Raw genomic sequence first — 15728 nt, forward strand, 5'->3', positions numbered from 1 at the left:
GAGATGCCCCAGGATGTCTCTATGGGAGACTTGCTTTCTCCACTTCTGTAGAAGTCCCGTTTTATCAGAGCCTGTCATGCATGGGAATGAGGAAGCAGCTCACAGCTGAGTCGCTACAGGTGTTCTCTGACATTTTACCTCTCCCTGCACCTAAACTTAGGAGGAGAAGTGCCCATGAGCCAGGTCCCCTTGGAATAGGTCAGGGAACCATAGAGCAAGTGCTGGGCACCAACGCTAAAAACAACAACAACTTAGTAAAAATGCAGGAATAAAATGCTTGGCCCTTGTACGTATATGATCTCCTTCCAGTCAGGGAGCCAAAGACATTTAGAGCCTGGAAGGACTCACAGGGTCATGATCAGTCAGGGTAGACAACTGGTCTTTCCCAGGTCAGAGTTTCTTATCCAGACTCTTGACATTCTCTTCTAAGGCCCCAGGTCCAGGTTGTGGGTAGTATTAACATAAGGATATGAATGGAAGGGAGAGGGATGCACACCTGAGATATTCTTGTTCGGCCCCCATCTGATCACTGAGATTTCCTCCTCTCAGATGATGGCAATAACTCGAGACCCATATTAAAGGCTGAGGGATAGGGAGCAGTGAGTGGGGGCACATGGGAATGAGTGCTGGAAGGGGAAGATATGAGGATGGGAGATTCCTCAACCTGACAAGTGTAGTCCAAGGAAGGAGCTGGAATCCAGTTACAGCAGCAGCCAGATTTCCTTTCCATGTTCAAGAGTCTGCATATCTCCCTGAGACACACACATGCAAGTTCACAAAGGAATCTTTCAGATACTTCCAGGGTCAAGTAAGGGCTGTGCAGTAATCACAGCATCTTTTCCTTTCTTTGATAAAGTTTACTTTCTCCCAAATTTTAAATCATACATGGATTCTTAGAAAACAGGGAAAAGTAAAAAAAAAAAAAAAAAAAAAAAAAAAAGGAAAAAATCACCCAGAAGTCTAGTATTCTAGAATATTGTAGGTTTTTCTTTCTTTCTTTTTTTACTCATTGTTTCAAATATGCTAGGAATAATTTATTTTATTACCAATAACTCAGACTATTTTGAGTAGATGAATATTTCTTGATGAAAAATCATATAATTTTCTTTTCGCTCATTAAAAAATTGCAGTAAAATGTCCATAACAAAAGTTTTCATCTTAACTTTATGTTTAATGATTTCCTTTTGTGGTTCTATGTTTTTGAAGAATAAAAACTCCTTGGCTTTAGACATGGTCTGTTTCTACTACCTTATTAGTTATATAACTTTGGACATCACTCAATCTCTTTGAGCCTGAATTTGCTAATTACAAAAATCAGGCTACCTTGAAATCAGAAATTTCGTAGAAAAAACCATACTGCATAAGCTTTTTGACATTGGTCTTGCTGCTGCTACTGCTGCTAAGTCGCTTCAGTCATGTCCAACTTTATGTGACCCCAGAGACGGCACTGGTCTTGGCAATAACTTTTTTTTTTTTTTTTGGATTTGACAGCAAAAACAAAGCAACCAAAGCAAACTAGAGAGGTGGGACTCCATCATACTACACAGCTCTGTACAGCAAAATGAAGTGAAATCACTCAGTTGTGTCCCACCTCATGGACTATACAACCCATGGAATTCTCTAGGCCAGAATACTTGAGTGGGTAGCTGTTCCCTTCTCCAGGGAACCTTTCCCACCCAAGGATCAGACCCAGGTCTTCCACATTGCAGGCAGATTCTTTACCAGCTGAGTCACAAGGGAAGCCCAAGAATTTTGGAGTGGGTAGCCTGTCCATTCTCCAGAGGATCTTTCTGACCCAGGAATTGAACCAAGGTCTCTTGCATTGTAGGCAGATTCTTTACCAACTGAGCTATCAGGGAAGACTGTACAGCAAATGAATCCATCCAAAAAATGAAAAGAAAATCTACAATATCAGATAATAATTTACAAACCACACATACACAAAGGGTCAGTATCTAAAATATATAAAGAACTCATATGACTCAATAGCAAAAGAAGAACCAAATAAAGTGATTGAGTAAAAAATGGGTAGATGACCTGAATAGACGTTTTCCCAAAGAAGACTACCAAATGGCCAGCAGGTACATGAAATGTGTTCAACATCACCAATCAATGAAATGGAAATCAAAACCAGATATCACCTCACACTTGTTAGAATAACTCTTATCAAAAAGACAAGAAAGAACAAGTGTTAGTGATGATGTGGAGGAAAGGACTTTTTTCCCATTGTTGGTATCGATTGTGTGCTTTCTTAAAGTGTCTCCTTTCTTATTCTCAACAAAGTGCTTCTGTGCTGCCCTCAGAGCTGAATGCTATAGATGTACCACAGCCTCTCCTCAAATCTGTCTGAGCTTTTCCACCACCCCAGGGCTCTGTACCATGGCAACTCTTCAGGGGGCTGGTGAAGCTGTCCTCAGATGCAGAACTGAATCCTGGAATGCAGCGGCAGGCATCAGTGTTGACACATGGAGGGTTTGGAGGGCACCACCAAGCACAGGCTGTGAGGGAAGAAGCAGTGGGGATGGAGGTCAAGGAATGAGCAAAGCCTGCTTCAGGCTGGTGGTCTAATAGTAGAGGAAGGGAAGGAATGGATGGGATGGCTTCCATTGGAATTTATTGTTGTTTAGTCACTAAGTCATGTCTGACTATTTGTGACCCCATGGACTTTATTTAGCCCACCAGGCTCCAGGGCATTCTCCAGGCAAGAATGCTTGAGTGAGTTGCCATTTTTCTCCTCCAGGGGATTTTCATGATCCAGGAATTAAACCTGTGTCTCTTGCATTGGCAGGCATATTCTTTACCACTGAGTCACCTGGGAAGCCCTCTCTTGGAATAGGAAGAGACAAAAATTTCTGAGCATGTTGGGGTGGGGAGGAATAGCTTCTCTTACATTCATAAAACTGTCTGGGCCTTACATTCAGCATAAGCCTACTTTCTTCTTCTTTTGTTGGTAAGAGGACACAGACCCCGGCATATGCTCCACAGCTCATGTCACTAATGGGGCTGGCTGAACAAACTTACGTTTCTTGTTCAAGGATGTGGATTCCAAAGGCAAAAACAGAAGAACCAAGAATCCTGGGGGAAGAAAAACAGAAAGATGACAGAGTAGAGTCAGACTCAATTTCACCTCCTGTCCCCATAGCCATTGCCTCCTGGGGATGTGTTTCTGGGCCCTGTATCCTTCAGCTTTCCAGTGGCATCTCATATTCTCCTGTACTGTACTCAGAATCGAGAACTCAGCCTTTCACCTGAGTCTTGGGTCTCCCTGAGGAGTCAGTCAGCAATGGACACAGTCCTCATGGAAAAATCAGGTGCTACAGGTAAAGGACAGGCAATATATAGACCGACAGCTGATGTTAGCAACACATCTTTGAAATTCCAACCTCTTCCAGTGGAAGTGTTAAATTGTGGAGGAGAAAATTCTTTAGATTGTTGTGCCTAAGTTCTTTGTTCTCTGACAGTGGCAGAAATCTGCTCTGAAGATTTCTCTTTCAGGATCTCTCTTCACGTTTAACATACATGACACAGATGAGTTTGGGTAGTAGAAGTGAAACAGCCCTGAGTTGGAGCTCTAGCTCACAATTATGCCAGCAGGGCATGGAGCACTGGAATCAGGAGACAGGGATTTTAGAGCATGTGAGAAGTAAGAACTAAGGCAACTTCTAAGATAGAAGAACTAAGGTAGAGTCACTATCACCGTGTTAAATGGCCTCTCCACATATAGCACCAATAACTTTTATGAAACTGAAAGAGTTAGTGGCTCAGTCATGTCTGACTCTTTGCGACCCCAAGGACTGTAGCCCACAAGGTGACTCCTCTGTCCATGGAGTTCTCCAGGCAAGAATACTGGAGTAGGTAGCCATTCCTTTCTCCAGGGGATCTTCCCCACCTAGGGATCAAATCTGGGTCTCCTGTATTTCAGCAGGTTCTTTACCATCTGAGCCACCAGGGAAGTCCAATGACTTCTATGGTTCCTTCCAAGTGAACTCCTGGTCCTGCTATAGTGTATCAAGAGCACAGCCTTTTTTCTTGATCCCCCAGTTTGGTCTGAGAAAATGAGTTACTGATCAAGTTTTCTGTTATGAAAAGAACCCCTATAAGTGAAATCTAAACAGAAATAATACAAATTAACTTACAAAACAGAAAGAGTCTCATAGACATGGAGAATGAACTTATAGTTGCTGGAAGTGGGGGAGAATGGAGGAAGGGATATTTAGGGAGCTGGGGATGGACATGTACACACTGCTATATTTAAAATGGGTAACTAACAAGGACCTACTGCACAGCACAGGGAACTCTGCTCAATGTTATGTGGCAACCAGGATGGGAGGAATTTTGGGGGGAAATGGATACATGTACATGTATGGCCGAGTCCCTTCACTGTTCACCTGAAGCTATCACAATATTATTAATTGGACCTGTGTGTGTATGTTAATCGCTCAGATGTGTCTTACTCTTTGCAACCCCGTGGACTGCAGCCCGCCAGGCTCCTTTGTCCATGAAATTCTCCAGACAAAGATACTAGAGAGGGTTGCCATTCCCTTCTCCAGGGGATCTTCTTGACCCAGAGATCAAACTCACATCTCATTATGTCTCCTGCATTGGTAGGCGGGTTCTTTACCATCTGTGCCACCTGGGAAGCCCCTAATTGGCTACACTCCAATACAAAATGAAAGTTTTAAAAAAAATGAATAAAAAAGAAAATAACTATGGGTGAAAAGATAAAATTTACTCTTACAAGCAATATGTGGACCACGTATTAGAGTCTGCCATCTTATCCATGTGAGCCAGTGAACCCTATGAAAATATTTTATCATCTGTGAGTCTGCACAGAATTTTCCCCAAATGTGCCCAGCATTAAGAAAGTCCTGTTCCACATATCAGAAGATAAGAAATATGGCCATTCTCATAAAAACCAGAAAACAATTTACAAGCAATGAGGACAACATATAAGGAACATTTGACTTACTAGGTAACAGGTATTATTCTAAACAGTGAAGAAAATAAAGATTCATCAGAATTAAGCTGACCTTTCTGATACTGTTTTTTCACCAATTCACTATTGAAAGTGTTGGTCGCTTAGTTTGTGTCCGATTCTTTGCCTCCCCATAGGCTGCAGCCCACTAGGTTCCTCTGTCCATGGAATTTTCCAGGCAAGAATACTGGAGTGGTTTCCCTCAAATCATTCCATCCCACATAAGGCCTATAGACTAAGTAATGGTGTTTTTCTTATGCCATTAGAATTTTCACATAGGTTGGTTTTATACTCTTCTGAAAAAAAAAAAAAAGTTTATCAGGCTAGTCTCAGCCATAGTACCCAGATATTTTGTCAAACATTAGTCTAGATGCTGCTGCGGGGTTTTGTTTTGCTTTTTAAGAATGAGATTAACATTTAAATCAGGGCTTCCCAGGTCACATAGTGGTAAAGAATCTGCCTGCCTAGCAGGAGATGCGGGTTCAACCCCTGGGCTGGGAAGATCACCTGGAGAAGAAATTAGCAACTTGCTCCAGTATTTTTGTCTGGGAAATCCCATGTACAGAGAAGCCTGGTGGATTACAGTCCATCGGGTCCCAAAGAATCCGAGACGACTTTGAGACTAAACATGCATGCACACACACATTTAAATCCATAGACTTTGAGTAAAGCAGGTTACTCTCCATTATATAGGTGATCCTTTTTCAAACAGTTGAAAACCTTAGAGTAAAAAGACTGACCTCACTGAGGAAGAGAGAATTCTTCCAGATTGCATTTGGACTTGAGAAGCAGGATTAGGTCTTCCCAGGGTTTCCAGCCTGCCTCCCTGTCCTGTAGATTTTGAACTTTCCAACCTCTGCAGTCCCATGAACCAGTTCCTTCAATAAATCCCTTTCTCTTTCCTTCTCTATAAACATTCCAGTGAATTCTGTTTCTCAGGAAAACCTGGACTAATACAGGTGGCAAAATGAGAAATATTTAAGTCGCCAATTTGCCTAGAAGTAAGTTTCACAAGTTTTCTCCTTTGAAAATTACTATCAATGTGCTAATATTCTTAAAATTTCTATTTGTCTATCCCTTATAGAGATAGTAGGAAAGCAAGTTAAATATCAAGGATGAAAGAAAGAAGAGAATATTCGCAGACTGGATAGAGTCCCCAAACAACTTTATTTGTCTATACCCCGTGTTAGAATTCTACATACCTGGAAGCAACCTTAGCTGTTTTTCATGATGTAGAGACCAGCAAGTCCAGCCACGGAAGACATCTGACCTTAGTCTGTGTGTATTGAAAAGACTTCTTGTTTTAAGTGTTACTTGCACTTTGAAGAAGCTGACTGAGGAAAATGCTGATCTGGATTCTTTCTTCCCTTTTAATCTGCCCTATGATTAGTTTTTTAGAAACTGCAGTTCTGTTTTTAAACTATGTGCATGGTATTTATACTGAATTAGTATTTGGGCTTCCCTTGTGGCTCAGCTGGTAAAGAATCTGCCTGCAATGTAGGAGACCCCGATTCAATTCCTGGGTCGGGAAAATCTGCTGGAGAAGGGAAAGGCTACCTACTCTGGTATTCTGGCCTGGAGAATTCCATGAAATGCATAGTCCATGGGGTCACAAAGAGTGGGACATGACTGAGAGACTTTCACATAGTGTTTGTACTGAAATACTCATTGAAGGTGGTTTTTGAATCTTTTTTGGTATCAGCTCAGTTAAGTTCAGTCACTCAGTCATGTCTGACTCTCTGTGACCTCATGAACCTCAGCACACCAGGCCTCCCTGTTTCCATCACAAACTCCCGGAGTCCACCCATACTCATGTCCATTGAGTCGGTGATGCCATCCAATCATCTCATCCTCTGTTGTCCCCTTCTCCTCCTGCCCCCAATCTTTCCCAGCATCAGGGTCTTTTCCAATGAGTCAGCTCTTTGCATCAGGGCCCAAAGTATTGGAGTTTCAGCTTCAACATCAATCCTTCAAATGAACATCCAGGACTGATCGCCTCTAGGATTGACTGGTTGGATTTCCTTGCAGTCTAAGGGACTCTCAAGAGTCTTCTCCAACACCACAGTTCAAAAACATCAATTCTTCGGTGCTCAGCTTTCTTTGTAGTCCAACTCTCACATTCATACATGACCACTGGAAAAACCATAGCCTTGACTAGACGGTCGTTTATTGGCAAAGTAATGTCTCTGCTTTTGAATATGCTATCTACGTTGGTCATAACTTTCCTTCCAAGGAGTAAGCATCTTTTAATTTCATGGCTGCAACCACCATCTGCAGTGATTTGGGAGCCCAGAAAAATAAAGTCAACCACTGTTTCCCCATCTATCTGTCATGAAGTTATGGGACCGGATGCCATGATCTTCGTTTTCTGAATGTTGAGCTTTAAGCCAACTTTTTCACTCTCTGAAGGTGTGATACTATGTATAAGAAAACCTCCCCAACATGAATAATCATACTGGACTTTTTACCTCTATGAGGCCCTTAGGTCAGAGTGAGCAGAATTATGTATTTGTTATTTATTAGTGGACATTTAAAAATTGTGTCGTAATGGTCACACAACACGATATTAGTTTCAAATGTGAAACAGGATTATTTGTTGTTTGTATATATTGCCAAATGATTACCACAGTAAGTTGTTAACATCCATCACCACACACAGTTGCAAATTGTTTTTGCTTGTGATGGGAACTTTCAACTTTTTGGCCAATTCAATATTAACTCAATAAAAAATTCAACTGAATTAGGTAAGTTAATTCATAGGCAGGTGTTCTTTGATGTCCCTCACATTTATTTTCTTAGTCCTCAAGGTCCAAGAGCTCCAGTTATGAACAACAATGACCACCACCCCCACCCCCCCATTTCTAAGCTACATTCTGTTTGACCATAAACAGCTATGGTGCCCCATCCCCAGTCAGAGATTGGTTTCAGAATGGATTGGTGACTCCATTCTTGCAATGAGGATCAAAAGCTGCGGGGCTTCTAGTAAGATTCGTCCTTCCTAAGAAAAAACCCCTGACATCCTTTTTCTTTCTGGGCATTGCAATTTCTGGATGCAATGCTGGAATGTCTCCAACCAGCAGCCTGAAAAGAGGTACCAGTCCAGTCAGAAAGGCAGAGCAGAAAAATGGACCTTGATGACATTGTTGATCAGCTGAATCACCCAACGCTGAAGTTTGTTTAACCTCAGAACTTCCAAATATGTAAGACAATAAATTTCCTGATTGCTTAATCTGGTGAGCATGGAGATAGAGAGAGAAACGGAGAGAGAGCTTCTCACTGTGATTACTGTCAATGGATAAGCCTGATTCAGAAGAATCATTAAATTCTGAATGGAACATTGAAAAAAAAAGGTTTACTTTGTTAGAAACTTTGCAATACAATACTATTAGCTATTGTTGCTTTGTTGCACGTTATATCTACATGAGTTATTTTATTTTATTTTTTCCTTTTTTTTAAAAAATATAAATTTATTTGTTTTAATTGGAGGTTAATTACTTTACAATATTGTATTGGTTTTGCCATACATCAACATGAATCCGCCACGGGTGTACACATGTTCCCCATCCTGAACGCCCCTCCCTCCTCCCTCCCCGTACCATCCCTCTGAGTCATCTCAGTGCACCAGCCCCAAGCATCCAGCATCATGCATCGAACCTGGACGGGCGACTCATTTCATATATGATATTATATAACTGGATGCTTGTACCTTTTGATCCCCTTCACCCACTTCCCTTCTCTGATCTCTGTTCTCTATATTTACAAACTTGTTTTTTGTCCTATCTTGCTTCTCTAAATCTTTTAGAGTCTTATGTTTGTCTGATATGTAAGATGTTTATACATATTTTGGGTGTGATTTTGTTTCAAATAAAGTTTTTCATGCTATGAACTTTGTCTTCAAAGTTTCTTTAGTCAGCAATAGTTCTTGGGGAGTTCTTTCATGTCATTGCATATAAATCCACATTTTTCTTTTCTGCTGCTGTTGCATGTATCCAGGTTTTACAACATGAAGAAATTATATATTTTCCATTCTCTATTTTTATGCCCATATAATAGTGCTGCAGTGAATATATCAAAAGTACCATAAGGAGAACATTTGGTATTTTCCTTACAAGAGACATTATGTGGTTCTAAATTTGGGTTGTAGAGTATATATAGTTTACATTATGATAAATTCTACAACTCTCTTATTTAATGGTACTCAAAGTGCCATTGGTGCTATAGGATGGGGTCAACTTCTTATATGCAATTAACACTCTTGCTGCCATACTTTTTTTCATTTTTAATATAAAAATTTTTGTTGTCAGTTGGTTTAAGTGACATATGTACTAGTCCATTATTTATCTCATTTGCTGCTAAGTTGCTTCAGTCGTGTCCAACTCTGTGCGACCCCATAGATGGCAGCCCACCAGGCTCCCCCATCCCTGGGATTCTCCAGGCAAGAACACTGGAGTGGGTTGCCATTTCCTTCTCCAATGCATGAAAGTGAAAAATGAAAGTGAAGTCGCTTGCTCAGTTATGTCTGACTCTTTGCATGACCCCATGGACTGCAGCTTACCAGGCTCCTCCGTCCATGGGATTTTCCAGGCAAGAGTACTGGAGTGGGTTGCTATTGTCTTCTCCATTATCTCACTTAGAATTAAATTAATAGAAGACTAAGATATTGCAGATGGTGACTGCAGCCATGAAATTAAAAGACGTTTACTCCTTGGAAGAAAAGTTATGACCAACCTAGATAGCATACTGAAAAGCAGAGACATTACTTTGCCAACTGAAGTCCGTCTAGTCAAGGCTATGGTTTTTCCAGTAGTCATGTTTGGATGTGAGAGTTGGACTGTGAAGAAGGCTGAGAGCTGAAGAATTGATGCTTTTGAACTGTGGTGTTGGAGAAGACTCTTGAGAGTCCCTTGGACTGCAAGGAGATCCAACCAGTCCATTCTAAGATTAGCCCTGGGATTTCTTTGGAAGGACTGATGTTGAAGCTGAAACTCCAATACTTTGGCCACCTCATGAGATGAGTTGACTCATTGGAAAAGACTCTGATGCTGGGAGGGATTGGGGGCAGGAGGAGAAGAGGACGACAGAGGATGAGATGGCTGGATGGCATCACTGACTTGATGGACGTGAAATGAGTGAACTCTGGGAGTTGGTGATGGACAGGGAGGCTTGGCGTTGTCTGGTTCTTGGGGTCGCAAACAGTCGGACACAACTGAGTGACTGAACTGAACTGAAGATACAGGAACTTAAAAATTTTAGAAAGTTAATTCATTATATATTAGGTCGTTAAAATGGAAAGGGGAGTCCAAGATGGTGGCTAGAAAAAGCCATGCAAAGGGCAAACAAAGAAAAAACCTGCAAAAGAGGAAGCTGAAGACTGGAGTGAGAGCTTCTGGTAAGAAAACACGCCCAGAACACATTCCATTCCCTTATTGATCTTGAGCATATGCTTTTTTGCATTCCCTTTCTTGATTGGTGGTGGGTACAAATTCTATTTTGCATAAGGCTGAATCAGGGAGACTCCAGGAGGATGAGACAGAAAGTATAAAAAGGGAAGACAAGAGAGATCAAATCTCTCCTGTGGGGTCAGCCTGCTCTCCCATTTGGAGGGTGTACTGTCTACTGCCTGCTGCCTTCTTGAGCTCTAACTCAAGAGCTAACTCTAACTACTTGAGCTGTAACTAGTCTGTTGATGAGACGATAACCTTGAGGGTGCACTATCTGCTGTCTCCTTAATAAATCCTGCCTACTTGAGCTATAACTAGGCTATTGTCTCAAGTCTGTGCCGTGACGAGACAAGAGCTGAGAAACCCTGCCTGCTTGAGCTGTGATTATTCTGTCATTTCAAATCTTTGTTATAATGAGACAAGAACTAAGGGAGAAAAATAAACTGATTTGACATATCTGTGGATACAGAAAGGTCAAAACTTCAAGCTTATGAGCCACTGTCTCTGAAGGAGGCACAGGTTTTGATTTTTTTTTCCTCAATAGAATGACAGTATATAATTTGTAAAGAATCAGTCTAGATAATTTGTAAAGGAACATTCAATTTTACATTTATAAGATTCTGTAAGGTTTGCATTTAAACATTAAGAGACTTAGGAATCTTGAAATTATGCATTATCAAATGCTTTCACCTTCCCCAATCTGATGGATAAACAATTTACTTTAATCTCAGAAAAATTTGTATTTCTTTGATTATCTGTGTAGTTGAAATTTTCACATATTTTTGTATTTTCATGGTACTCTGTGAATTATATACTCATATCTTTTGCAAACTATTTTATTCATTGTATTTACTTAAATTGTTAAGAATATATACATGTGCACGATGTGTGTGTGTATCTTTGTTTTGAAAAAACAAAATGCAATAATTTTAATGGTATCACATTTAAACTCTGAATGTGGTGTCTTTTGTTACCATATTTTTCCCCCTTGAAAACCTGTTACCTATTTTATTCCTGGAGAAGGGTAAACAAAAGAGAGAAGATATTCACTTTAATTTGACAGGCAGCTATGCTGGAAGCAACAGTGTCCATAATTTTAAGCCCCTAAGAATATTCTCACTAAAGGGAAAGCTGAATCATCTTACTTTGGAAACTAGAGCAAGATCATCCACTTTCACTGGGATAAAAGAATGAAGAAAAGCAAGCTCAGTAACATCAAATAGGGTTTTAACACAGAAATTATGGTGAAGTTACTCCTTTCAAATGCAGATTTTTAAAAATGAAATATGTGTATAAGTCACAGTTGTATTCTTTCTGAATTCAGCTGGTCTCCTGCCCATAGTAGGAGTCCCAGGAATCTGAAGAACAAAGGCATCATTAACCAGATACAGTCAAATCACTCCTTCTAAACTGGGATTTGATTGCTGATGGACTTGTCTAGCTCACAGCTGCCTCCAGAGATGGGAATCAGTAACTATGTTGGCAGGAAAGCCAGATACTGAGGATGCACCCATCAAAAAGTTGAATGCTGTGCAATGGGTCCAAGATGAGTTGCACACCCTGTTCACTGCACATTTTCTGACCTCTGTGGATAGGAGTATCTCTAACATCAGGCTCACTTGATGATGCTGCCTGTCTGTGCTCATGTTGATAGCAAACAGGGTAAACACCATCCTCATTCCTATTGAAGTAAGATGAAATTGGCAGCTATGTCATTACAAACTTTTCTTTTGGTCTAGTTTTCAATTATTTATTATGTGGATTTTGCTTTAGCCTTGCCTAGGGCATTGTTCTTCATCTTCCAATGTTTATTTGGTAGATTGTTAGTATACTTGGAATTTGTTCATTCAATAATTTTTCCTGAATAAATAACCTGCTACCTTGATGTGATTTATTGGAGGAGTTATTGTGACTTTCCTGACTTCACATGCCATCTTTCATACATTGATTTGAAATACCATATTACTGAACATTAAATTTCTATACATGGTGCATTTGTTATTCTGTTTCATGAATCCATTTTCCCATTTCCAGACCAGTAACACAGTTAAAATGCTTTAGTTTTGTTTTTATAAGTGCTATGAAGCAAATTTCTGCATTTCCTGCTAAATGTGTGAATCTGGTTGGATAAGAATAGAGTTTCATCAGAAAGTCTATTGAAATAGGGAGATGCTCTGATCTCAGAAATCTGTGAGGATCTCAAAATCATACTGAAAAAAGTTTCTCTTTTATAGTGTAAAGGAGGAAACAGGCAGAGATAAACTTAATTTTTGGAAGGGGAAGCTGGACAAGTAAGGGGAAATTATCCTCAGTTTGTGACAGGAAATTGATTTTAATGTGATCAGCCATTTCCCAGGAGAAGTTAAAAATGAAGGCATGTTCTACTTTGTTTTGGTTCTTACTCAGGCTTGTGGATAAACTTAGTTCAGAGACCTGTAGGAAAAAGAGAAACACTTGTTTCAAGCTTGACCAAGACAAAGCAAAGGGTAAGAAATAGCAATTGATAAATGTCATTCTTTACAACTGCGCTATTTTCTCTTTCACATTTTTTATACGATATAAACATTAGCAAGTTCCATAAAAAAATGTCTGGCTCTGTAGATTAATTTGGAGGTAACAGATTCCTTATAAAACTATGATTAACCTCCAATTAAAATAAATAAATTTATATTAAAAAAGTATGATTTCCCAACCCCTGCAATATAACACTTTATGTAGCTTATGATTTCTTTCAATTATACTTTCCAGTTTTTTGCTTAAGAACTTCATGCATTCTTGGAGGATTGTTCCTAGTATTATTCTTAAATTTCAAACAATTTTTCCATAGTATTTTAAAATTGTTTTTTCTTTAGATAGAAAAAACATTGCATTTTGCAAGTTGATCTTGCTATAGATGTAGAACTCAATATTTTTCAATAAACTCTGTGAAGTTTCTTTAATAGACAACTTGCCCTCTGCAAATAAAGACTCTTTTGCGTATTTCTTTCAAGCACTTGTATCTTTCTTTTTTCATCGCATTTGTGTGAGTTTGGAGATGGGATAAAGATTTGTGAGACAACTCAAGTATCAGTGTTCAAATATTTTGAGATGAATATTTAATAATGGTCCATGAGGTTACACAATAGGTCTTGCTTCCTTACTGGTAAAAGTTCAATGGTTATTGAGTTATAAATTGCAATTTAAGAAAAGGTATCAGATATTCTGAAAGCATAAGGAATTTGGCAGAGCACACACAGAGTTGAGGTATGTCATGTGTTAGATGGTGCTTTTCAGTAGCTATATTCTTGCATTATTTAAATTGAAAAAAAATTTTTGATAACAAGGAAAACATGAATAAATATTGGTTGAAAAAATAAACCCAAAACACAAGACATATATGATTGATTCTTAGCCTGATCGAGTCTTCCTTTAATAGTTATTATCTACTATCACAAAGCAGAAGATATTAAGAAGAGGTGGCAAAAATACACAGAAGAACTGTACAATAAAGATCTTCATGACCAAGATAATCATGATGGTGTGATCATTCACCTAGAACCAGACATCCTGGAATGTGAAGTCAAGTGGGCCTTAGAAAGCATCACTACAAACAAAGTTAGTGGAAGTGATGGAATTCCAGTTGAGCTATTTCAAATCCTGAAAGATGATGCTGTGAAAGTGCTGCACTCAATATGCCAGCAAATTTGGAAAAGTCAGCAGTGGCCACAGGACTGGAAAAGGTCAGTTTTCATTCCAAACCCAAAGAAAGGCAATGCCAAAGAATGCTCAAACTACCGCACAATTGCACTCATCTCACACGCTAGTAAAGTAATGCTCAAAATTCTCCAAGCCAGGCTTCAGCAATATGTGAACCGTGAACTTCCTGATGTTCAAGCTGGTTTTAGAAAAGGCAGAGGAACCAGAGATCAAAATGCCAACATCTACTGGATCTTGGAAAAAGGAAGAGAGTTCCAGGAAAACATCTATTTCTGCTTTATTGACAATGCCAAAGCCTTTGACTGTGTGGATCACAATAAACTGTGGAAAATTCTGAAAGAGATGGGAATACCAGACCACCTGACCTGCCTCTTGAGAAACCTGTATACAGGTCAGGAAGTAACAGTTAGAACTGGACATGGAACAGCAGATTGGTTCCAAATAGGAAAAGGAGTATGTCAAGGCTGCATATTGTCACCCTGCTTATTTAACTTATATGCAGGGTACATCATGAGAAACACTGGACTGGAGAAAGCACAAGCTGGAATCAAGATTGCGGGGAGAAATATCAATAACCTCAGATATGCAGATGACACCACCCTTATGGCAGAAAGTGAAGAGGAACTAAAAAGCCTCTTGATGAAAGTGAAAGAGGAGAGTGAAAAAGTTGGCTTAAAACTCAACATTCAGAAAACGAAGATCATGGCATCTGGTCCCATCCCTTCAAGGGAAATAGATGGAGAAATAGTGGGAACATTGTCAGACTTTTTTTTTTATTTGGGCTCCAAAATCACTGCAGATGGTGACTGCAGCCATGAAATTAAAAGACGCTTACTCCTTGGAAGGAAAGTTATGACCAACCTAGATAGCATATTGAAAAGCAGAGACATTACTTTGCCAACAAAGGTCCGTCTAGTCAAGGCTATGGTTTTTCCAGTGGTCATGTATGGATGTGAGAGTTGGACTGTGAAGAAAGCTGAGCACTGAAGAATTGATGCTTTTGAACTGTGGTGTTGGAGAAGAGTATTGAGAGTCCCTTGGAGTGCAAGGAGATCCTACCAGTCCATTCTAAAGGAGGTCAGTCCTGGGTGTTCTTTGGAAGGACTGATGCTAAAGCTGAAACTCCAATAGTTTGGCCACCACATGCAAAGAGTTGATCATTGGAAAAGGCTCTGATCCTGGGAGGGATTGGTGTCAGGAGGAGAAGGGGACGACAGAGGATGAGATGGGTGAATGGCATCACCGACTCAATGGACATGAGTTTGAGTGAACTCTGGGAGTTGGTGATGGACAGGAAGGCCTGGCATGCTGCACTTCATGGGGTCGCAAAGAGCCGGACATGACTGAGTGGCTGAACTGAACTGAACTATCACAAAACTATATTTTTTCTGGCATACACAGAATCTATATTTTAATCTTGACAGTTATATAAGATTCCTTAAATATTCAAATATTAATAAATATATACTTTTGGAATTATAAAGCATTTACTGAAAATCACCCCAAAACTTGATCACTCTTTATAGCATACAAGGAAATTTTTCCTTGCCAACATAGGTAGAAGTAATTCAGTCTTCGGGTCTGTGGACCGGCATTCCTTAAAATTGAGATGGCTT

The 15728-nt window shown here is 39.8% G+C and overlaps 1 pseudogene; it reads left to right on the forward strand.

Moving 5' to 3' along the window:
• LOC102181942 overlaps nt 87-15728 on the forward strand; it is a 38403-nt pseudogene continuing 22761 nt past the window's right edge.

This window comes from Capra hircus, chromosome 7 (assembly GCF_001704415.2).
Source record: "Capra hircus breed San Clemente chromosome 7, ASM170441v1, whole genome shotgun sequence".
NCBI classification, from domain to species: domain Eukaryota; kingdom Metazoa; phylum Chordata; class Mammalia; order Artiodactyla; family Bovidae; genus Capra; species Capra hircus.